Source organism: Pelodiscus sinensis, chromosome 10, assembly GCF_049634645.1.
Source record: "Pelodiscus sinensis isolate JC-2024 chromosome 10, ASM4963464v1, whole genome shotgun sequence".
Taxonomy (NCBI): Eukaryota; Metazoa; Chordata; order Testudines; family Trionychidae; genus Pelodiscus; species Pelodiscus sinensis.
Genome location: NC_134720.1, coordinates 30,932,485 through 30,956,839, shown reverse-complemented (window position 1 = coordinate 30,956,839; position 24,355 = coordinate 30,932,485). Strand labels below are relative to the sequence as shown.

The 24,355-nt window shown below is 42.3% G+C and overlaps 1 long non-coding RNA gene across 1 annotated transcript; it reads right to left on the bottom strand.

The window, feature by feature from the left end:
* Nucleotides 1-848: 848 nt before the first annotated feature.
* Nucleotides 849-9,027, bottom strand: LOC112545849 (uncharacterized). The gene is made up of 3 exons (XR_003089401.2): nt 8,893-9,027; nt 7,820-7,916; nt 849-1,025 (listed from the first exon to the last, which is right to left on the bottom strand). It is a non-coding gene; the product is annotated as an uncharacterized LOC112545849 (long non-coding RNA).
* Between the last annotated feature and the right edge of the window lie 15,328 nt (nt 9,028-24,355).

The window sequence follows — 24,355 nt, the reverse complement described above, 5'->3', positions numbered from 1 at the left end:
GCCCTCTTGCGCAAGTATTCTTGCGCAAGAAGGCTTATCCCTGAACAGGAGCATCAAAGTATTTGCGCAAGAAGCACTGAATTCTTACATTAGAACGTCAGCGCTCTTGTGCAAATTAAGCGGACAGTGTAGACAGCTGGCAAGTTTTTATGCAAAATCAGTCGCTTTTGCACAAAACCTTGCCAGTCTAGACGCACCCACTTTGTATAACTTGGGTAAAACATATTGGGACTTTGTAGCTTTAAGGATCTGTACTTGAAGACTTCTTTGAAGGGTCTAAAATGGCAACATGACTACAGAACTTCACCGCATGCTGTAAAGCTAAACCCACTGATTTCTGTAAAGCGTTTGATCTCTTCAGATGGCAGGGAGCTGTAAAAGTGAATGAGAGATTATTGCCACAGACATGAGTGATACAGCAGCAGCAAAGAGCTAATGGGAACACGGTCAAGTGAACATGATCACTCAGGAATGCAGGGTCATGGAACTACTAAAAATGCAAAGGTTAATTTTAAAGTAGGTGACATTTTGGACCTTTCCTCCATGACAGTGAACCCTTTAAATTGTCCATTGTAACCAGACTTCAGGTACTTTTGCTATAGTTGCACTGGTCAGAATCACTGTGCTTGTCAACCCTTTGGGCTTCATGCTTTCATGAATCTTGTGTACAGTATAGCACAAAGGTTATAGGGGGAAACAAACTGTCTTCTCTGCAGCCATGGAGGGTCCTACTCATAGTATAACTGGTGTGATTTCAGAAAGAACAAGAGAGAGTACACGTGTGTCTGGATTCTGGTAGGGAAAAGATGTGGTGAATAATATTTAATAATAATAAATCAGTTAAAATTTACAGTATGAAAGCTAGTGGTAAGGCAATTCTTAATCATGCAAGATGATTTATTTCAGCTGACCTGATGCCCATGTGAAATTAATGGAGCTCCATGGAAGGTTTCTGCTGACATAGGTTATTTTGCATAGTAAGTGTATGTGTTCATCAGATGACATGTGCCAAAGCAGAACAAAGCCTGGAAGAAATCAGCATATACTCAGCTGGAATATGGGTCTATTATTTATATTTTTCTGCTAACAAAAGACACCACTGCGTATTTCTATACTTTCTGCTATTTTAACGACACACCCTCACTGTTGTGCTTAGGTTCTCTCATCATGGCTAATGGAAACATTTAAATTTCAATTATTTATAGCATGGCTATTAAAATCATACTGGATTACATTTTGGATGGAAGATCTTGGCTCAAGAGCACATTTTATAAAGTCAGCATCTCAGCTTTTAAAAGTTATACTTCAATATTAACTATGATGTTTGTCAGCACATAGTCAAAAAAAATCAAAGAACTGGAAGGGACCTCAAGTGATCATCTAGTCTAGTCCTCTGCACTCATGGCAAGGCTAAAGTATTATCTAGACCAATCCTGACAGACTGTTAGAAATCTCCAATGACAAAGATTCCACAATCTCCTAGGCAATTTACTCCAGTATTTAACTATGCTGAGAGTTAGGAAGTTTTTCCTAATGTCCAACCTAAACTCCCTTGCTGCAATTTAAGCCCATTGCTTCCTGTCCTATCAGAGGTTAAGAAGAATATTTTTTTATCCCTCCTCCTTGTAACAGTCTTTTAGGTACTTGAAAGCTGTTATGTCCCCTTGGTTATCAGTCTTCTCTTTTCCTTACTAAACAAACCCAGTTTCTTCAATCTTACTTCATGTTTTCTTGACATTTAATCATTTTTGTTGCTCTTCTCTGGACTTTCTCTAATTTGTCCACATCTTTCCTGAAATGTGGTGCTCAGAACTGGACACAATACTCTAGTTTTGAATATACAGTACTCTAGTCAGTGCAGTGTAGAGCGGGAAGAATTAATTCTTATGTCTTGTTTATAACACTAGCTAATACATCCCAGAATGGTTTACTTTTTTTGCAACAGTGTTACACTATTGACTCATTTTTAGCTTGTGGTTTAAGATGACAGCTGGTACATCATCCTAGGTAGTCATTTCCTATATTATATGCATGCAACTCATTGTTCCTTCCTAAGACGAGTACTTTGCATTTGTCCTTATTGAATTTCAGCTTATTTACATCAGACCATTTCTCCAGTTTGACCAGATCACTTGAATTATAATCCTAGCTACCAATACACTTCCAAACCCTCCCAGCCTGATATCATCCACAAACTTTATATATGTACTTTCTATACAATTATCTAAATCTTTGAAGAAAACACTGAACAGAACTGGACCCAGAATTGATTCTTGCAGACCCCACTCATTGTGCCCTTCCAGCATGACTGTGAACCATGGATAACTATTCTCTGGATACAGTTTTCAAGACAGTTTTGTACTCTCCTTATAGTAGCTCCATCTAGTTTGCATTTTGCTAGTTTGTGTATCCCTTTGGATAGATTTAAAATAGACAAAATAATAAGCCAGTTTCTTCCATATTAGATACTGTAGTTATACTGGATCCAATCCTGCACTCCTTACTGAAATGGATGGAGTTTTCCCTGACCAAAGACTGCCCAATGGGAATTTTTACTTTTAATTTATGTAGGGGTTATAACACCCAGTAGCCAGTGTGTGTTACACATACCCCCTGGCTACGTCTAGACTACATCCCTTTTTCGGAAAAGGGATGTAAATTAGACATATCGCAATTGCTAATGAAGTGGGGATTTAAATCTCCCACACTTAATTAGCATAAAAATGGCTGCCGCTTTTTTTCGGCACGGAGCTTTGCCGGAGAAAAGCGCCAGTCTAGACGCTGATCTTTCGAAAAATAAAGCCTTTCCAAAAGATCCCTTATCCCTTTTGAAATAAGGGATAAGATATCTTTCGGAAAAGGCTTTATTTTTTGAAAGATCAGTGTCTAGACTGACGCTTTTCTCCAGCAAAGCTCCGTGCTGAAAAAAAGCGGCAGCCATTTTTATGTTAATGAAGCGCTGGAGATTTAAATCCCCACTTCATTAGCAATTGCGTTACGTCTAATTTACATCCCTTTTCCGAAAAAGGGATGTAGTCTAGACATAGCCTCTGTGTCTGTGCATCATCCACAGAGTCTGAGAGTTATTACAGAGCCTTAGTCTTTAGATCATCCTGCAGATATTCATGGCAATCCCCAGAGTGTCAACCAATATAGTACCTGTCACACCTATGTTAAGTGCAAGACAGAGTGGAGAGGGAGAAGTTGGGAACAGATCTCACATTCATGAGAACACTGCCTCATGACTGGCAGGCTATTCCTGTCAAGAACATTGCATCTTAAAGTACAATCACAGGGCCTGTTTGTACCCCCAAGAACCACACATGGCAGTGCTCCCCTGATGTGTGCACGTCATTCCCTAACTGACCATGCAGGGACCCCCTGGAGGATAATATAACCATAGTACCATGATCTTGTTATGCCCCATCTTGGAGAGATCCTCCCCACCAACATGTGGGTGCCCAGGGCCAGTCATCAGCTATGGAATCCTCATCAGCATGGCTCCATTGGAGGTGAGCTGTCATGAAGCCACATCTCCCACTAATTCCTTGGCTGGCCTTACCTCCAACCCCAGCCCATAGTACAATTTGAAGGACAGTCCATGGGAGACCCTCAGAGATTTTCTCCCCTCTAACTGTTCATGTTGATTTTTCAGTGAATGGGGAGGAACAGCTGAGCTGCACCTTAAAAATGAATCTTATTACTAATTTTGAAGATGAAATGTGGTGTAGGCTAACACTACACCAATCTACACAGTTTCAAACGGCAATGGAAAATAGGTGTGAAAGATCAATCTAAACTTGTATTGCCTTTGTAGTGGGATCAACTCACTGCCACAGTACCTCCTACTGGTCACACTATCAATCAGCTCAGTTTCTTGGAGTGTATTACCTTCTGGCCAGTGTCTTGCCTGTCATTGCTCTGCTTTGGGCTGTGTCTACATTGGCATGATTTTGCGCGAAAGCAGCTGCTTTTGTGCAAAAACATGCTGCCTGTCTACATTGGCGGGGAGTTCTTGCGCGAGAACACTGACGTTCTAATGTGTGAAATCAGTGCTTCTTGCGCAAGAACTATGATGCTCCTGCTCAGGAATAAGCCCTCTTGTGCAACTGTTCTTGCTCAAGAGGCCAGTGTAGACAGGCAACATGAATTTCTTGTGCAAGAAAGCCTGATGGCTAAAATGGCCATCGGAGGTTTCTTGCACAAGAGAGCGCCTAAACTGGCACGGATGCTCTTGCGCAAAAGCACATCTCTTGTGCAAAGGCACATGCCAGTGTAGACGCTCTCTTGCTCAAATACTTTAACGCAAGAACTCTTGCCGTTAAAGAGTATTTGCGCAAGATCATGCCAATGTAGACGTAGCCCAGCTGTGCCCCATGGGTCCTACACTTCTAGGAGGTTACTGTATGCCTCAAAGCTTGCTGTGACCCTCCCCATTGCCTCTTATCTTTTCTAGAGGCCAGAGCCACAGCTTACTGAGCCGGTTTCACCATTGATGAAGTTAAAGTACTGGGGATGAAACCTCTCCATAATCCTAGCCTCTGTTTCCAGGAGCAAAACATTTAGTGGCATGGGGAGGGTTGGGGGAAACTTGGACCCACCCACCACTCTAGGTTCTGACCCAGGGAGCAACAACTGACAGGGATTTTCCTCTAGTTCCAGTAAAGCAGCCTTTTCCCTGGGCCACTTCCTCAAACACTCCGCTGATAACGTCACCCTGCTACCTGAACAAATCTTCCCTGCTTCAGCACAAACACTCTTTCCTTTCTCAGTACTCAGCTACACACACAGTCCCTCACTTTTCTCCTTTCCCCACGCTTACCTGAGGGAAAACCTTTTAAAGTAACCCAACAGGCCTTAATTGGCTGCAGGTACCTGATTAAGAGCTTGCTTGAAGCAGCAGGCTAATTAGTCTCAGGTGCCTGCCTTGATTATGTAGCAGCAGGCTTTGGCAGTTTATTCAGGAAACAAAAAAGCATTCACACAGCTCCCAGTATGTCTACCCTCCAACAAACTATTGTAGCCAGCTGCCCTGGGTCTGTCACACAGAACATTGTCTTCCAGAAGCGTCCACCACTATATTCTATCCCTTTCTAGGGATATCAACAATCCTCAGTCCTTACACCTGCCTGAACAGCCAACTGCAGCCTCAAAATCTAGTCCCTTGCCTTAAGGGCAAGTCATAGTCTGTACAGACCAAGCTCCTTAACAGCAAGATGTAGTGAAAGACGGGGACTTAGTCCCACCACTACTCTGGGTCCTGGCCCAAGGTGGTAGCCTTGTTCTGTTCTCCTTCATTCCCCCTTCACTGCCCTCAATGTTCCCTGGGCCATTTCCCCATTACCCCAGCATCTTCTCAGCCCCTGCATCAAGGCCCTCAATCTGGGACATATCAGGCAGGGTCTTCTCCCCAGATCCCCTGAGCCTGCTTAGCACTGCTCCACCTAAAGAACTTCTTCCATAGATTCACTCTTTCCCCTTTCCTGTACCCCATTGCCCTATGCTCTGCTGAGCAGCTTCTTATAAACAGGGCTGATCCAGCAAGCTACCCTCTGATTGGCTCCCTATGAGCCTCTCTGTGATTGGAGGGGTTTGCACAGGCTTCCAGCAGCCTGGTTTTAACCCCTCCCTTGCCACAGTAGGGCAGCTGCCCCACTACAGCCTGGATTCTTTCCCAGCTATATATTCTTTAACTACGTCAACACTGCAGGCTTTTTGTGCAAGAATGCCTGTTCTTACGCAAAAACTTGCGGAGTGTCTACACTGCATGTGTGTTCTTGCGCAAGTAAATTTACAGTAAAGCATCAGAAAAGAAGGCTTCTTGCGCAAGTATTATTCCTTTCCTCATGAGGAATAATCCCTCTTGCACAAGAGCTCTTGCGCAAGAAGGCAGTGCGGACGGGCAACTGGAGTTTCTTGTGCAAGAAATCCCTAAGGTTAAAATGGCCATCAGAGCTTTCTTGTGCAAGAGAGCATCCACACTGCCATGGACACTCTTGCGCGAAAGCACATCTCTTGTGCAAAAGCACATGGCAGTGTGAACACGCTCTTGCACAAGACCTTTTCTGCAAGAACTCTTGCACAAAACAGTTCTTGTGCAAGAAGCCTGCAGTGTAGATGTAACCTTTGTTTTTTGGTGGTGTGGTAAAAAGCCTGAGCAGAAAAATTATAGCTTTTATGTTACTTCCTTTTACTTTAATCAGCATCCCCCTGTGAATCCAAATTAATTTTGTTGTATAGTAACATTAATGTTTAAACACTCTGCAGAGGCAAAGCCATCCTTTGCTCCCATTTGTACATATTACTAATTGCTGCAAAATTGTAGCTTTGAGTTAATTTATGTTTGTCTGTAGTCTGTAGTCCTTTCATGCACTGTGCATTTGCTGGGCTACTTTCCTAGAACAGGGCTCCAGAGATTGAGAGCTTTTATCTGAAGATATTTTTGTAATTTTAATAATTACAGTTTAAAGGATGGAAATAAGATCACTTAAACACTTATGTCTTCAATTTACTCCACTGTGTATGAGAAAAGGGGATCTGTGTCTTATAATAAGACATTTAACACAACGCTGTGGTTTTTTCATAGTCTAATAGGCAATATAAAATTCAATTGTATAGTTCAGAGGTCTTAAAAGTGAATTGCAGAACAAAGATGGAAAGGCAATCTATAGGTGAACAATACATCTGAAGATTGGGTCAATAATGTTTTATGTCTCAGTATACCAATCTATTTCTGATAATATTTATCTAACTTAATGGGGGTGCTGTAATAAACTTTGAAATCCTTGGAGGCCAACATGCTACCGGTATAAGCACCATGTACTATCACAGTATGTTCATGCTATCTACATATAATTCTTTTCCAAACAGGACAAAAAGGACACACCCACTACCACATGGATAAATACAAGTGTTCAAATGTGTAGCTTTCTAAACTGAAATGAACCGTTACACTATGATTATGTAATTGGAGTGATTATGCAAGGAAGGACAGATAGTTAAGTAGGAGGAACTCCATTGGAAATTCTTGAGCAAGTGTGATGGGACAGGCCCACACAGTGCGGAGGTGCCCTCCCAAACGGCACTATACGGCGGGATGCCAGGCGCCAGCCGGCTTTGTCCGGGCTGCTCAGCAGCCGTGCAGAGTGCTCTGGCCTTCGGCGCGTCGGATGAAGTCGGCTGGAGTCCGCAGGGGTGCGGGGCACGGTACCGCGGCAACGGGAGGACGTCCGGACGCGAGGGGCGGGGCTGACGGGAGATGCTGGGGTCATGGCCCCGGCACCAGATTTAAAATGGCTGGCGCAGGAGAAACGAGCGGGGGGAGAGGGGGATCACCGCCGACGGAGGCCGGCGGCTCCAGGAGCAGTCGGTAGATCCATCCCCCCCCCCAGTGCCCCCGAGTGGGCACCGACTATCTGCGGGGAGCAATCCGGTCGGAGAGACCCGGTGCCAGGTAGCGCTGCCACGGCAAGGGGAAGGAAGCAGCCCAGGGCAGAGTTAGGAGAGACTGGTAGGCTGACGCGTTAAGGGGGCACACCCCGTCAGCCGGGTCGGGTCAAACTGAACCCGCACCCTTAGGGCCCTGGGCTGGGGCCCGTGAGAGTGGGTGGGCCCGGGCCCCCGAGAGTGGGTGGGCCCGGGCCCCCCTTCCCCTCCCGCCTTGCTAGGGAGCGGGAAACTGAAGACAAGCGCGTCTGGGAGGAAACTAAAAAGATTGGTGCAGTGTTACAGGGGTGAGAAGCCGGGGGGACGCCGTGGGGCGACCTGGGGTGTCACAGCAAGATTGATTTTCATATATTATAAATGTTACTAAACTTACCAGAAAATTGTCTTGTGGAGATGAATTGTCAGTAGGGATGTGTGAACTTGACTAGGTAGATTAACCCTTTTCCATCCCTCAGATGAAGTCCAAATCACTATGAGAGACAAAAAAGAGGTTAAAGAAGCAGTTTCTTCCTAGCCTCACTTCTTCCTGAACCCCAAAAGCACTATTTCAGCTGGAGCAGTCATTAAGATTGTCTGATGCTTCCCATTATAGCCTCCTGTTTGTAGTTGTCAGTCTTTAATCAGCTAGACGGAAATTTCCATGCTGGTTGTCTACTACAGGCTGAGTTTTTTGGAAAGATTTCACCCATAGCAGCTCAACTGTTTCTGAGGGCGAGGCTGGAAATAATATGTTTGTCTAGGTGAAAAAAACTTTGTACTGCCATTTTATGCTGTGGAGCAGAGGTTTAAAATTTGGCAGTTCAACCTCAGGTCAGGGAACAGTCTTCTGTTATGCCTGTGAAAATCCACCAAATTTGGCCAAACTTTGAAAAATAAACCTTTGAAAAAAATCTCTATTTGCGTATGATCAACAGAGTCTTGTTACAGATTGGCATTAAAAGTCTCTATAGGTTCCATCCAAACCAAGCATATTCGAATCCCTCATAGCTCCTCTGAAGTACTTCACAATATTAATGAATGACATGTTAAATTCCCTGAGTTGTGATATTGCACAGAACACACTGAGGTGATTTTTGGAAGCAGCCATACAATTGCATATGTATTTTGAAGTACTTCATTTCATGTAGTTAATGCAAATGCCAGTGGGATGAGTACAACTTATCAGGATAGTAGCTAACTGAAGTATTTCTTTTTGTTAGGTCTGATCTTGCACCTTTAAAATAAATGGGAGTTTGCTCATTGACTTCAAGGGAACAGGATAAAGTTCTTTTGTCCACACTTGTAAGAACTCTAACTGCAAAATTGCCATTCGATATGGTTGGGGATTGAAGGAAACCGTGGATGAAAACCAGAGTAATTTATTATGCTAAAACTTTACAGTCATAACCAGTGACATTTAAATTAAGTAGAGTTATAAATAAACACAGATAATATTGCTGGACTCACCCCTTTCAGAACTGACTCAGGTGTTCTTTGCATCTCTGCCCAGTGTTTTATTCCAGAGGAAAAATGGTCCAGCTTCACAGCTGGGCCCAGCTCATGGGTGGCCACCTGACCGCCAATTGTAGCCCCCTGCTTCTGAGCTGGTTCTACTTTGATTCAGGCCTGAGGCTCTTTGGGACTGTTCAGATCGACACTGATTGGCTATCACTCTCAAGGGGCTGTCAAAGCACAGCATGCCTCTTCCCTGATCAGTACTACAATGTGGATGGAGAGTGGTGGCTTTGGAACTGGCTGAACATTCTCTGCATCTACTTGGGAAGTTCCGTCTGGATTGGAACAAAGGAAGCACAGCAGGACTCATGACTGAGCAACTGTCGTCAGCAGACATTCTGAGAAAGGGGGATTTTCAGGATCAGGCCCTGTATATTTGACACTTGCTATTAACAAACAAATAAAAAATGTTTTTAGTGATGAAGGTGATGGTATCAGGCACCTACAGGCACAATTCAACTTTATAATGGAGATGGATATGCTGTTGAAATGCTGGTCTAATAGAACATTCCTTGAGTAGTTAAGGAAGACAATGTTTTGTATTGTCATAGCTGATAGAATTATAGTATAATCCTATTTATTGTCTAATAGGGGTTTCTGTAGAAAAATGTATCATAAGAGAAAATTAAAATTAAATGGTTATAAGGATTGTCATTCTTTAAGTACATTTTTATCAGACCATGTGTTCATTCTCTGTGCTAATAGCTTGACATAAGAGTGTCAAATTAAACATTATCCAGATTATGATAATATGCCACACTTTTGCAGCTCTCCTATCTGATTTCAAAAGCCTTTTTCTTCATAAATGCACTTGAAGCTGGTGCTTTGTAGGGTTTGATAGAATTCATCTCAGGGTTAATAAGCCTTCTCGGAACCATTTAGCAGAATCTCTGCAGAAACCTATTCTTCAATATGAAATATATGCAGAATACTGAAGATGAATTTAATTAATTTGCCTAATTAATAGAGGGAAATTAAAGTTATTTCTTTCCTGCAAATTGTTTCATGTTAACAGAAGCAAATGTCAGCTGACTTACTCATGTGATATAACTGCTGCTTCTACTGAACATAAGGTTATCTCAATGTTGTTTTAGCAGTACATGAAATTTGATGTCTCTGACAATTCAGGGCCAGCAGTCCATGTGATTCTATAATTACTTTTGCCACTTTGCTTTTGTGGAGTCATTCATTATGAGAATGTTCTTATCTTGTCATACCTCCATGTCATTAGCAATGTTTTAGTGCATTAGTGACCAAAAGCAGATTTGGCAGTCAGTGATTAGAGCAACGGGACTGCCAGTGTAGTGAGTGATGTTTGAAATATTGGAATTGTTCTGCTAATTTCGATCAAAATATAAGAATAAGATGTTGGCATGAAAACTAACTCTGCTCCAAACTGTTGCCTTGAATGAAGACAGTGGTAATGTTATTGATGCTGAGATGTGAAATTGACAGTATTGCTGAAATGAACAAATGATTTACTATTTTGTAACAGTGCTATTGGCTTCACAGTTAACCTCATTAATTCTAAAGGTAAACTTTACATTGGAATCTGATATGCAGTGAAGATTTGATTCGACCAGTTCTTAAACAAAACCAAAAACCAAAACAAAACAAAACCAAAAACCCACTCACTTTTCATTTTAAACTATAAGGACCCAAATCTGAGATCTAAATTTATACATAGCCTCATTTGATACAAGGTACATTCTGATCTCCAATAAGACTATAGCTGAAAAATTGCTCTTTTATGTTTTCAATACAACTGCAGTTAACCAAAAGAAATGTGACGAGAATTTCCCACACATAGGCCTTGTCTATACTTACATGCCAGAAATCAATCTTCTTATCATCGATTTAGCAGGTCTAGTTAAGACCTGCTAAATCAAACATTGAGGGCACCTACAGATGGCACTGGTGCTTCTCACAGTTACGAGGAGCAAAGGAAGCCAATGGGAGTGTTTGCTCCCATTGACCTCCCACTGTGAAGATGGTGCTAATTTCGGGGTAAGTAAGCCAACTCTGGCTATGTTATTTACGTAGCTGGATTTGTATACCTTAAGATGACCTTCCAGGTCTCATGTAGACTTGGCCATAGACTCTAAAGACCTAGTCCACACAGCAAGTGAAGTCCAAGTTCATGCCCTTTCTGGGCAAAGCTGTGGCACCCATAGGATGATTCAGGGCAGACACTCCAGGCTCTACTCTTTTGGGGCCCCCGTAGTGGCTGCCCCAATTGTCCTATGGATGGAAGGGACCTATAGGAATACAAGATCTGGTATGGTAGCAGCCTGTTCTGCTTTGCTCCACTGTGCCGCCTTCCAGCCTCCTGCGTGCAGCTTCTCAGTGGCATCGGAAAGCAGAGTGCCCAGTCCCAGGGTGCTCAAGGTCCCACCACCATGGAGAAGTGGGGAGCAGAGGCCAGAATGGCAGAGCAGAGCAGGCTGTCAGGCCACTCCAGCTCCCGCTGCCCATGTGGTGAGTGTGTGTATGGGGGGAGGTGATCCCTGCTGCTGCTATGCCAGGTCCCCATAATCTCCCAGACAGTGTTGCTTGGGTAAGAAGGCAAGGGGGTGGGGTGGAGTAGTGGCAGGGTTTAGGGTGGGGGGGGCAAGACCTACAGTGGGAGGAGGGATGCCCCAGGCCCTGTGGTATTTGGGGGCATTGCCATAGACACTGTACCCTCCTTGGGATGTCCCTGTTCCTGGGATTTGTTTTTCTTAAGCTGAAAAACTAAACAGCAAGATAACAGAATTTAGCTCAAGCCTTCTCCTCAAGCTGCTCCTAGCAGGGCCGTCCTTAGGATTTAAGGGCCCTATGCAGTGCTATTAAACTACTCCTGACAACAGCAGGGGGGTGGGGAAGAGATTTTTTAGAGATGTGATTTTATAATCTTCACATAACATGGCCCAAAATATAGCCCGCCCTTCACTGCTCCAAAGAAATATAATCTCACTCCGGTATGACTCAGCAAATAGGGATCACTACCAGTGTCCAGCTCAACATGTTAGCATGGGAGAAACCACCATTCCTTGTGAAAAAAAGTGATTGTACCAAGTTATCATAGCACAACATACATCATCATGGCACCTGTTATGCAACCATCCTTGCAAACTGTAAAACTCCATGGCCAGTACAAAGATCTCCTCTTATAAGAGCACAGGACCCTCATTTTTATAACATGTACACTACGGAGTTCCAAATGAAGGTCATGGTAACAATGGCATTTTCTTCCAGCTATGGTATCACATCCCTATTAAAAAAAATTTTTACCTTACCCTCAGAAGTAAAGATTTATGGGACAGATTTTAAAAAAGGCTTCAACCTAGCTTTCAGTTTTGCAAGGGCAATAAATTGCTGGCTGAAGTACTAATATATAGACCTGTGTGGGTGCAATCAGGGAAATAGGTATTTAGGTGCCTCATAAGACTTGCAAAAGCACCTAGGTACATAATATTCATTGACGGGTATAAAGCATGTCAATGCTTTTAAAAATCCCTTCTTAGTCACCTAAGAGCATTCAGAAACCTACGTCTATATTTATGAGGCACAACCACCATTTCAGGAGCACCACTATAGATAATGTGGTATCATGACATCTGTTTAAAAGTCAACCTTTCTACCCCTCTAAAATCAACATGCTCAATCAGTTTTCTTTGAGATTTGGCATTCCTCAGGAGGGTATAGGATAGGGCTAGTGACCCCAGTTTGGAGTTATTTGAGCAGGGGGCCCCAAGAGTGAGAGAGAAAATTTTTGATGTGAAGTGGGTCAAAATAGACAAAATTCAACAAATTGAAACCAATGCAATGCAAGTTACACTGACGTAAGTGCTGGTATAGACAGTGCTACATCAGTGGGAAGCACTTCGCCCGCCAACACAACTACTGCCATTTGTGGAGGTGGCTTATTAGGCTGATAGAAGAGTTCTCTCCCATCGGCACAGAGCGCCTTTACCAGACATGCTGCAGAGGTGCAGCTTTTCCACGGCATGTGTAAACATGCCCACAGATAAGCTAATGGAGGATAGATACGTGAATAGCTTTTAGCCAAGATGACCAGGGACACACACCCATGCTCTGGGTGTCCTTCAACTTCCAACTGCCAGAAACTGGGACTGGACAACAAGGGATGAATCACTTGATAAATTGCCCTGTTCTGTTCCTCCCCGCCAAAACTTTTATCAGTGGCCACTACCGGAGACAGGATACTGGGCTAGATGGACTGATGATTTGATGTGGTATGGTCATTTTTTTTTTATCACAGGCTGTAAAGCACTCAGGAGCAGATGAGAGCACCCACTGAGATGAAGGGAACAGTTCACACATCCTCAGAGCTATGGTTTTGGGTTATATTAATCTTCATAGAGTTCTCACTTGGATTTGAACATCACAGTGAGACGAATGGGCCACTTCACATGTCCCAGACCCTCCTATGCTGCAGATGGGAGCGTAGAAGATTCCTTTTCTTCCTTTATCCCTTTATCTTTCCAGTTTAAAGTATGATGCTTCTAAATGCTTCTATTCCAGCTGGTTGCCCCCAAAATTTGTTGGAGTGAAGAACAGGGTTAGTAAACTACATTTGAGGTCATTTGAGCCAAGGTTTATGAAGAAGTAAGCCCTGGAAAGAAATAACAGTTTCCCAGCCAATGGGAGCTGTCGAGCCAGCGTACAGGGTAGGGACAGTATGTAGAGCATCCATGGCCATCTCTGCACCTAAGAGTCAGACACGCTGGCCACTTCCAGGAAATGTGCAGGGCCAGACGGACTGTCTTAGCTTTGCTGAGGTGAAGACTCAACTTTTAGTGTCCTGGTTGCTGATGCATATCTAAGTTGCCAGAGTCCCCTTTCGACCAGGTGTTCTGGTTGAAAACTGGACACCTGGCAATCCTATATTTGCTCCCCTTGCAGGCCTCTGTCCTGAGCAAAACACAACACTGTGAAAGCCAGAAAACATCTATTTAAGGTTGCCTGTGTAACCTCAACCTTGCTCTCTGTCAGCAGTGCACTGACAGACCCCTTTAACTCACAAACCTTTCCTCTGACAACCCAACAGCCCATTTCTTCTAACAAACACTATTAAAGACAAAAGAGGAGAGAGAGGAAAAAAAGATTGTCCACAGCGTCTTCCTTTTACTCTCCTCAGGCAACATTCAGCATGTGCACACACACGCTGGCTTTGGCACACTTAACATTCAGAAGATTCAAGGCCCTTGCATACACTCACACACTTGGCCAGCTCCCCAGAAAGAACAACACATAAGATAACTGAGAACAGCTTCACCGTTTTTATATCACACTCCCTGGGTCTTAGACTCCTGAGTAACTTCAGTGCCACTGAATATTTCCCCTGCATTCGCAGCAGAGTTGGAGCTAAATTCTTCACCTTCTAGACACATATTGTTAGACAAGCAGCATGTTGAGTCTTCTGCAATTCTGTTAAAATTTTGTTACCTCACCTTTCGCCCAGCCCGTCTTATTTATTTGTTTTGTACACCTCTTGCATCCCTCCCCCCAGTCTTGTGGGAGAGGCAGGCACAGGGACTGCCTGTCTCTGAAGTGACTGGCACAAGAAGGCCCGAATGCTACCGTAATACAAATAATACCTATACAAACATTATTGGTCATAAAACCTTCGACCCAACTATAGCTTTTGCCCCTCTGACCTCTTGTGGGAGTGAATTGCACTGGCTTACTACAAGCATTAATATTTCCTTTGATTTATTTTAAATTTACCTGTCCTTAAGTTCATCACATCGTCCCTGTAATGAGAACTACAAACCCCACACTGTGGTTAGGCAGGAGGTGGAGGGGAACCTCTCCTGTCTGCACACAGACAGCTCAATCACACACACATGCTGCTGCCAGAGCAACCAGTCATTGGAGACAGGCAGTCCCAGCGGTGCCCAATAGAGGAAACAAGGTTTACTATGAAGGAGAAAGAGCAGCAAAGGTGGGGGAAGCACTGGAACAGCAAAGTGGCAACATTCCTTCTCCAAGCTGCCTACTCAATCACAGCTAATGGACTGAGGCACACTTTTAGATTCAGCCAAAGTTCAGAGTCAAAGAAAGTGCCCGGACCGGGGCAAACTAAGAGGCAAGAGTGTCCTGAGGAGGGGTGTGTGTGTGTGTGTGTGTGTGTGTGTGTGTGTGTGTGAGAGAGAGAGAGAGAGAGAGAGAGATCTGGGGCAAACCCCCTACTGCAGGCCCCACTCTGCCCCTTTTCCATCCCTTACACAAGCCCCACTCCTGCTCTGCCCCACCCTATCCTTTTCCCCCTCTTCCGAGCAATATGGTCCAGAATGAACAGGGGGCCTGGTTCATTGGCAGCAGGAGCTGTATCCCCAGACTCACCACGCTGATGGTGGGAGCCGGAATGGCCTAGCAGCTTGTTCTGCTCCACTCCCTCCTGCTGCCCTCTTTTCTGCAATGGCGGGCCCTGGGGCCAGAGCGCTCTGCTTCCTGCCACTGCTCAGAAGCTGAGTGCGGCAGGCCAGAAGAGGGCATGGCAGAGTAAGCTCCTGCTACTCATGTGGTGAGTATAGGGTGTGTGCGACCACTGCTGCTGCCCCGCATCAGACCCCCTAGTCTATGGGTCCCTCCCATCCATAAGATGGCTGGGGCAGCCACTGTGGAGCATTCAATAGCGCAGGCTCTGGGATGGCTGCCCCGATTCGCCCTATGACTCCGCTAAGAGGGTCCCTATCAGGATGGCAGCCACCTTCCAAAAGACCATGCCAGGAGTTTTTGCCTTTTCCTTGTTCTTATGGCAGGACTTTTACTAGACAGCTTTTAGATGGAAGCTGGATTAGTTTTTACTTTTCCCTTTACCTTATTTAAATCCTCTCCAGTTCTTCTCCTCTAACAAAAGACCCCAGTTTTTGCACTCTCATCATATTTAAATGTTGCCATATCCCCTAACTACCTTCACTGTCCTTTGGAATTCTGAACATTCAGGAATGAGAAGCTAAATAACCACCACTATCATCAAAATTTGAACAAGAAGCTGCAAGGACTAACCAAATAAATAATCAGCATCATTTGAAGAGGAGCATGGTATATTTTTTCATTGGGAAAAGACAAAGTTTGAATTTCCCTGAACAGAAATGGAATGAGACTTTTTTGCTTATTTTGACTATTGGTACAATCTTAATGTCAACGGAACAGACTCAGAATGTACCCAGATAACCACAGTGTAGATCACATGAGCACTTGATGCATTTTTAAATCTTTTTCAGTGAAAATATTTTGCACTACATATCACAGATTTCCTCTCATTTTTTTCGCAGAGATACCAGTAATTCTGGTTCATAGAAAACATAGTAACTATTACAAATGGTACATCAATTTTCATTGGATACATTTTAGAGAAGCTAAGTTCATAGTCTAATAATAAATACATCAAAATGAAAACAAAAGCCAGTCTATAAATCTTGTCTATAATCTATATCCTTAGTGAGTTGTAAAATATATGGAGATAATGCAACCGAACTATGTAAAGCATTTTCTGTGCAGCAAAGCCACATCTGGTGGCCTGGATTATGGCCATATTTGCTTATCTGAGAATTTTCTTTATTCCTTTCATTAAATTTTGCAAGAGTATTACAACATTTCATCTGTCATTCCTAATACTGAAAGACCATATTAGCCTACAAATTACCTGGTTCCTGTCTCATGAAGACTTTGATAGGACTGGACAGAAATAGTAAAAAAAAAAAAAAAAAGATCCCAAAAAATCCTGCACAATAACCTTGTGGAATAAGTTATGGTTTATCAAAATGTGCAAATGAAACTGTGAATAGAGGAATAGCAGAAACTGAAATTAAAAAATTCCTGCAAATAAAAATCCAGTAATGGAATCAGTAAGAAAATAATAGGTCTATTGGCAAATCCAGTCACACAAAACAGTTCCTGAGATCTAGTAATTTTATTTAGAACAGGATGACTTGTTAATTAGGGCTCAGTGTCCAATAGTCAATCTTAGGTTTATAATTACAGCTGGATGAATAAGTGAGTTTTTCGTTTGCTGGCAGTTCTGAGGAAAAATGGTTCTGTTCAAATTGAAACTATATAATAAAAAAATGGTGAATGGAAAATTCTATTTTGGATTGAATGGAACACACCATTCTACTGGAGAGCATGAAACTCCAAATAGGTGGAAGGGGAGAGAGGGAAGGGGCTCGGGTGAGCTGAAAATATGGTCTGTCTGTCCCTCTGTCATGATGGAGGGGTAGCTGGGTCAAATTTCATTGGCACTGTGACTACATGCAACTGCTTGTCCCACTCCCCCTACCTCTGCATTCCTTCTGGTGCCCCAAGACCTGGGCACACCAAGCTGCCAGGGAGAAACATAGCAGTGGATATGGTGAACCTCCCACTCTTCAGAGAGTGGGAAGATTAGATCAAGGCTTTTGGTGCTTCCTGGGGAAGCAGAGGGAAAGAAGGAGGATGAGGTCTGAGCTCCTAGAACTGCCTGGCCTGTGGTGGAGATAGTGCTCTTCAACCTGACCACCTATCTGGGTAAGAGATCAAGGTTGAGCGCATGGGGCAGGCAATTTATCAAGTTGAGAGCTTGGAGCTAAAGGCAGGACTATAGAAGGTGAATGTGTGTGTAGTTGGGTGCAGAGGAACAGCATGAGTCTGGTCAGAAATAACATGCGAGAGGTCAGGACTGGGCAGAGGGGAATAGCAGAGGGAGTGCTTTGGACCCCTCTCATAGGAAAATTCTGGTTGTGCCCTGACGCCAAAGAACCTAAAGACATTAGGCCATAATATAAGACACCACAATGTTTCTCATGTCTACCAAGGCAGCTGGAACGGACAGTGCATGAATTCCTGAGGACAAAGGCTTCATATCAAGTAATGAAATAACATTATATGTACAGCAGCTTAAATCTGGTCAGGTCATTTGCACATACATCCTTAAATTTATAGTACTATTCCTTCCAAAAAAACTCCAAGCCACTTGATTATATATCTTAAAAGTCTGCAATGTTCCAAAACAAATTTCTGCAGTCTTAATGGAAATGTTTCCATATTTTAAAGCTAAGCACTTTCTTTTGAGGGCAGTGGAAATTTAGGATGAAAATACATTTGTTTGAAAAATGATTAGGGTATTTCCACCAGGAAACTTTTCTGACAAATATATCTTAAACGGAAGCGCTCTTGTACTTCTGATGGCAGAATTAGGCCCTAAAGCACAGATTTCAGCATTGGTCAGGTTTACACATCAGAAAAATATCATATCCTTGTTTGTCAAGAAAGTTAATGTTCCTTCAAATTTGCAAACATGCCTTGGAAAGCTTATGCATACATATTGATAAGACAAGAAGTACTGATTTTCTTGGGCAGGTCTGACTCTGATTAATACATTGCATTTTTCAAAGTTTGTGGAAATTGTGTGTTGCACAATACAATTAGCACTTTGGCTTATGTCTCATTTGAAGTACTGACATCTCATTCACAACTAAGCTGCACTTTACTCACTACCATATAACTCACTGTCGTTACGTTTATGCTCAAATATAGTTCCACCTGCTTGATAAGATAATAGCAGCACCTTCTGAGACAGGAGAGTTTCTTTTTGTCAATATTCTGCTTTAAATGTTACTTTCTTTTTGCAGAATTGTACTATCCTAAATAATTGCTGCCATAACAACGGGATGTAGCTGAGTTGGTTTCAAGCCATCGTGTTAAGTGGTTCACAGAATCTTGTATAACAGTTAGGGCATTTTGGATGTTTCTTTCTAATACGTTGTGAAGTTATGATGATTTTCTGAAGCTGTGCATTACTATTTATTTTATACAATAATTGTAGTTAATTTTAAATAGAAAGATAAACAACCCCAGTACTAAATTCAGTGTGAATGTAGATACTTTAAAGCAAGGTTAAAGTAGTTTTAAGTGTGGATATTTCCTTAGGTTAGCAGTAGGGGAAAAAATCAATGTTAATTTAATAGGAAACCAAAAACCAAATAATTTTGTTTTCATTGCTCCATAGAAAGAGTATAAAAGGCTGACCTGACACACAGAATTTGTAATAGGCAGTCTGATATGCCTCTTGACTATCAAACCATTTTCATTGAAAGTACTTTAAAACATATTACTTTAAATTCAGATTTAGTAGCCCATTCATAAATACAGTAGGCCCTGTGAATGATAATCTATCATAGCAGATAATAAGGTCTGGATCATCCTTCCCCATGGTAAGCCCTACTAAAATCTGTTTTGGAGAACAAAATCCCCTCTTTAACACACAGACAGGCAAGTGCCTGGCCTCTGAAATCCTGCAAATCCAAGCTTAGGTGTGTGGACCATGGGAATCAGTTCTACAGCCAAAGACCCCAACCTATTAACATTTCCTATATAAAGACATTGTTTAAAAGCAAGCAAGCAGGCTAGGAGGTGGTGGTACTGTTGTGACGGTGCGTCGGAAGAGAACTTGTATAAGTAGTCTCTGTCTGAAGAATATAGGTCTTTATAAAACAGTACAAATTCCAAACTGCACTTGAAAACAGCCAGGAAGCCAGTGTTCTTGGAATACAGGAACAATGTGTTCACATTGGATCAACTCAGGGAGCCTATTGGCCACTGCTTTTGCAATAGCTGAAGCATCCAATATTTTCTGAGGGTAGCTGATATCTTTTGTGATGCCTGCACATGAGATTCATTAGCCAGGTTGCCAACCTTCCAAGGACCAGTCCAGAGTCTTTAGGGATGAAAGATTAAGTAAAGATTATGTCATGTGATGAAATCTCCAGGAATACATCCAACCAAAACTGGTAACCTTAGCCAAATGAGACGGGATAGTCTAGGGCTTAAGGTAAAGGGCTAGCAATCAGAGATTGAAGGTTCAACTCCCAGCTTTGCAGAGGTTTCTGGCAAGCCATTTAACTCTGTCATTACCCTATTATTCAATTAAGGGTTATTCTTTTTTCTCACCTTTTGTCTTGACTATTTTGTCTGTAAGCTCCTCAGGACAAGAACAAAACCTGTCAATAACTGCTTGTACAGCATCTTGCACAATGGGGGCCAGATCTTGGTTGGGGCCTCTAGGTGCTACCATACGAAATAAACATGAAAACTATTAAATAATGACCTGGGCAGCTAAGTGTTTGGCACTGATTTTCCATGAGCTGAAATGGTCAGGCATGAAGAAAATTACAGCTCTAAATAAATAGCTAGAGGGGTGAAAAGTTGCTGGTCTTTATTGCCATATTTCCACACTTATTTTAGTGTCTTAAGAAAGATATGGGGCAAGGCTGATGCCTTTCTGTGCAGGACAGAAGTGACATCAGATTCAAATGAATTATCTTTCTCAGATAATGAGGAGCAATGGAAGTGAATGATGTCCATCAACTGCTTTTTGAAATGAGACTCACAATGTAAGTGCAAAAATACACAATCAAGGAAATGAATACAGATCACATTAATACCGGAAATTCACATTTGTCTATTTTTCTTCCAGTGTGTACCAGAGTTTAATAAGAAATCTGTCTTCTGTGCTGCGGAAGCCCATATGAGCTCCCAGGTAAGCAACTATTTGGACCTTGGCTGGGCTGGAGTTGCACAGAAACCATATTACATTTTTATTAAACCAAGTTTTATGAAAAGGCATCTTCTTTCCCAGTACAGGCCAGACTAGCACTACAAAGAGAAGGAAAACATGGCTGCTTTCCTATTACACAACACAACATTTCAATACCTTTTCACAGAAGGATTCATTCAGGGTTAACTTATTTGAATAAACACAAAGCAACATAATTTATGCAACAAAATATGTTCCCCTTGTTTAGTTGCCGAATAGACTTTCCTTTCTCCTTCATACATTCCCCATATTGTTGTAGTTAGAAATTCATCTTAGTGGCAATACACTATGATATTGGCACAATATAGTTTTGCATTAAAGGAAAATAATAGCAATGTTTGTATTTTATTGTTTTAAAACTGAAACAGATCAGGGCACTACAAGTAATACCTGGTAGATGTAGTTTTGAATTGAGTCCATTTTTCAACATTTCTTGAGAGTTTTTTCACCAGGGAAACGTCTGGACTGTGGTGCTATTTTGGGATACCAGAAATATCCCAAAATAGCAATGCCGTGTCTTTAAATGCTCCTGCTATTTCCCAAGATAGTGGGCACGCTATTCTGGTGTCCCTGTAACCCTTGTTCCACGAGAGTTAAGGGATTTGTTGGAATAGTGTTTTATTTTGAAATTTGGTGCTATCTACATAGTGCCAAATTTCAAAATAATCTCTTTCGACCTAAACTCAGAATAAGCTACGCAATTTGTGGAGTGCAAATTGCATAGCTTATTCCGACAGAAGGGTGCTGTCTAGACACATCCTAAATGTAATAATTAAATATAATAAGCAACACACAAAGCCTTTTACCATTATTGTTACTATGTTCCTCTTCTGAAGTCAGAATGAACTCATTCATGCTTACTCACAACTGAAAGGTATTTTTTAGTTTACATCAGAGTAAAATCAAGACAATACTATACTTTTACCATTTTTGTTATACTTCATAGTTTATTAGAGACTCAAAGCCCCTAAATACCTAGAAAGGAGACCCAGGGAAGAGACATTACTTGCATAATAAGTAGACCATTTAAAAATCTTCAAAAGCCACTTAATTCCATATATTTTTCTAGTAGGTAAAGCTTGACTCATAAAGGCTTTATAACCACATACTAGTGCTGACAAATTCTGCCTTTAAACCCAGGTATCTGAAAGCCTTAAAAGCTGGTTTAATTGACCAGTTGAAGATTCCCCTGCCATCAGGATATATTCAGATGATGTAGGAATCCGTCCACTCATGTGATCAAGGAAAAGGGGTGTGACATCCTGGAGATCCAGTGATTTCCTGGCTAACACAATGGCTACGTCTACACTGGCCCCTTTTCCGGAAGGGGCATGTAAATTTCATGAGTCGTAGTAGGGAAATCCGTGGGGGATTTAAATATCCCCCGCGGCATTTAAATAAAAATGTCCGCCGCTTTTTTCCGGCTTTTAAAAAAGCCGGAAAAGAGCGTCTACACTGGCCCCGATCCTCCGGAAAAAGCGCCCTTTTCTGGAGGCTCTTATTCCTACTTTGAAGTAGGAATAAGAGCCTCCGGAAAAGGGTGCTTTTTCCGGAGGATCGGGGCCAGTGTAGACGCTCTTTTCCGGCTTTTTTAAAAGCCGGAAAAAAGCGGCGGACATTTTTATTTAAATGCCGCGGGGGATATTTAAATCCTCCGCGGATTTCCCTACTACGATAGGTGAAATTTACATGCCCCTTCCGGAAAAGGGGCCAGTGTAGACGAGCCCAATGAGAATAGCTTGGGAGCTATACTGAGAGGTGTTGTATATTAGAACAGCCTCAAGGTGTTCTAAGTTACTCCTTGGTACTGGACTAGTGTCTGGTGGCTTGAGCATCAAGGAAGTTTTCAAGGAGACTTCAAGTCATTTTTTGTATCCCAAGCCCCCAAGCTCTGAGCTGAAGCTGAGGTCAGCTAGCTCAGTAACTTCCAAGGGGCTATCAATGTAAATTTGAAAGTACATTGCAGAATAAAATAGTATGTTTGAAAACAGTAGTCTGTCATGCTAACCTTTTCAATTGTGGGCACAGTGTACAGGAGCTACCTCAGTTCGGGGTACGTGGTAAGGATGTTAAGTAGCATGTAATTGACTAATCAAATAGTTGATGCATTTCTGCATTGACTATTTGATTAGTTGATAGGGCAGCGCTGCCCCTTTGATAAGCCTGGGGTCAACTGGGGCTCCATGTGGCGCTGCCGCTTTGAAATACCCCTCTCTTCTTCCCCCCACACCTTGATGCCTCTATCTGATAGAGGCAACAAGGTGGGGGAGGGGAGACGTGGAACAACTAGTCGACTATCCTGTTGACTATCCGATAAGTAGTTGCTTATTGGATAGTTGACTATTCAACTAGTCCTTAACATTCCTAGTATGCAGCTTGGGGTTGGTTCAGATTGGGAACCTGGAAAAAGGCACCGAAAATGAGTGGCTGTTTTTAAAAATATGACTGTTAATGACTTGCTTGCAAATTCAGCTCCCTCACTCACACTGTCTCACTGTTAAAGTCTCAGAGGAATTTGTTTATATTCTTTTTAATTTGCAAGACAGAATAAAGAAATTAAATATATTAATTTAAAAGAGCTTCATGCAAGAATTCCAGCAGGGCCATAGGAATTATACAGCATACTTACCATTACATAGAAACATATGAACCAAAAATGTGTGATGAAGATATTATGAATGCTTCAAAAGTAAGAGCACCACTCTAATGATAATTAGCAGGCACAGCCACAGAAGGGTGAAAAAAACCCCATTACATTCCAAGAACTTTCGGTTACCATGAAGTTCCCTCAGTCAATCTTGCAAGTGTTGCCAATGTGGCAATTCTGGGAAAGTAGCGTGTATTTTAGGATGGCATAGTGGAATCTCAAGGTGAACTGCTACCAACAGGTATACATATCAAGACCTCTCCAGCTTTGAAGTAAAGAGGAAAGATGATGGAACTGTTCAGTGTGTATAGCACATATCTGAGGAACACTATAGATAAGTGACACACAGAATTATGCCTCTGATACCAGATGTGTTATAGGTTTTGAGTTGAAAGATAGGGTTTGGATGGAAATGGTTGATCACTGAAATAGGCAGAAAGGTAATGCAGACATACTATATGTGGGACATATATATCAAAAAGAGAAAAAGAACCAAAAGAGATTAGTGTGCAATACAATTCTGATGATTTTATTTCCTCCTCAGCTATGATAAAATTAAACTTGAATGTGGCTAACTGGATGTAGAAGGACAAATCTAGTGACGTGCTTTGTAAATGGCAAACCCTGTGTGTAGGATTTCCCCCGAACTCAGTAGCTTGAGTGAGTTACATATATTTTTTGCAAGCATTTTAAATCTGAAGTTGTAAATGGCATTAACAGATCAGCTCTTTTTAGACAGTTATATAATCCCTGTAAGTGGATAGATTTCCATCATTACATTCATGTTGAATTTCACTGACGACAAAAAGGCAAAAGGGAAAAAAAGATCCGGCTGTTATCTTATTTGCATTTGATAAAATAGGAGTAACTCTGAAATGATACCAGTGTATATGAGAAAAGAATCTAACTCTTGTACAAGCAATTACTCAGACTAGGAATGTAAATAACCATTAAAATAGTTAACCAGTTAAATCATTAAAATTATACCGTTTAACTGGTTAACTGTTGGCAGGGCAGCAGGCAGATGGCAGTGGGAGCCGGGGTCCTGCCGGCCCAGGCAGGCCACTCCAGTGCGGCCCTGGAGACTTGCCTGCTGCCCCCAAACAGATGCGGTTCCACCAGCCTGATGCAGGTACGGCAGGCAGGTGTACCCAGTAAGCATTCCTGTAAGCCTAATGCTTAAC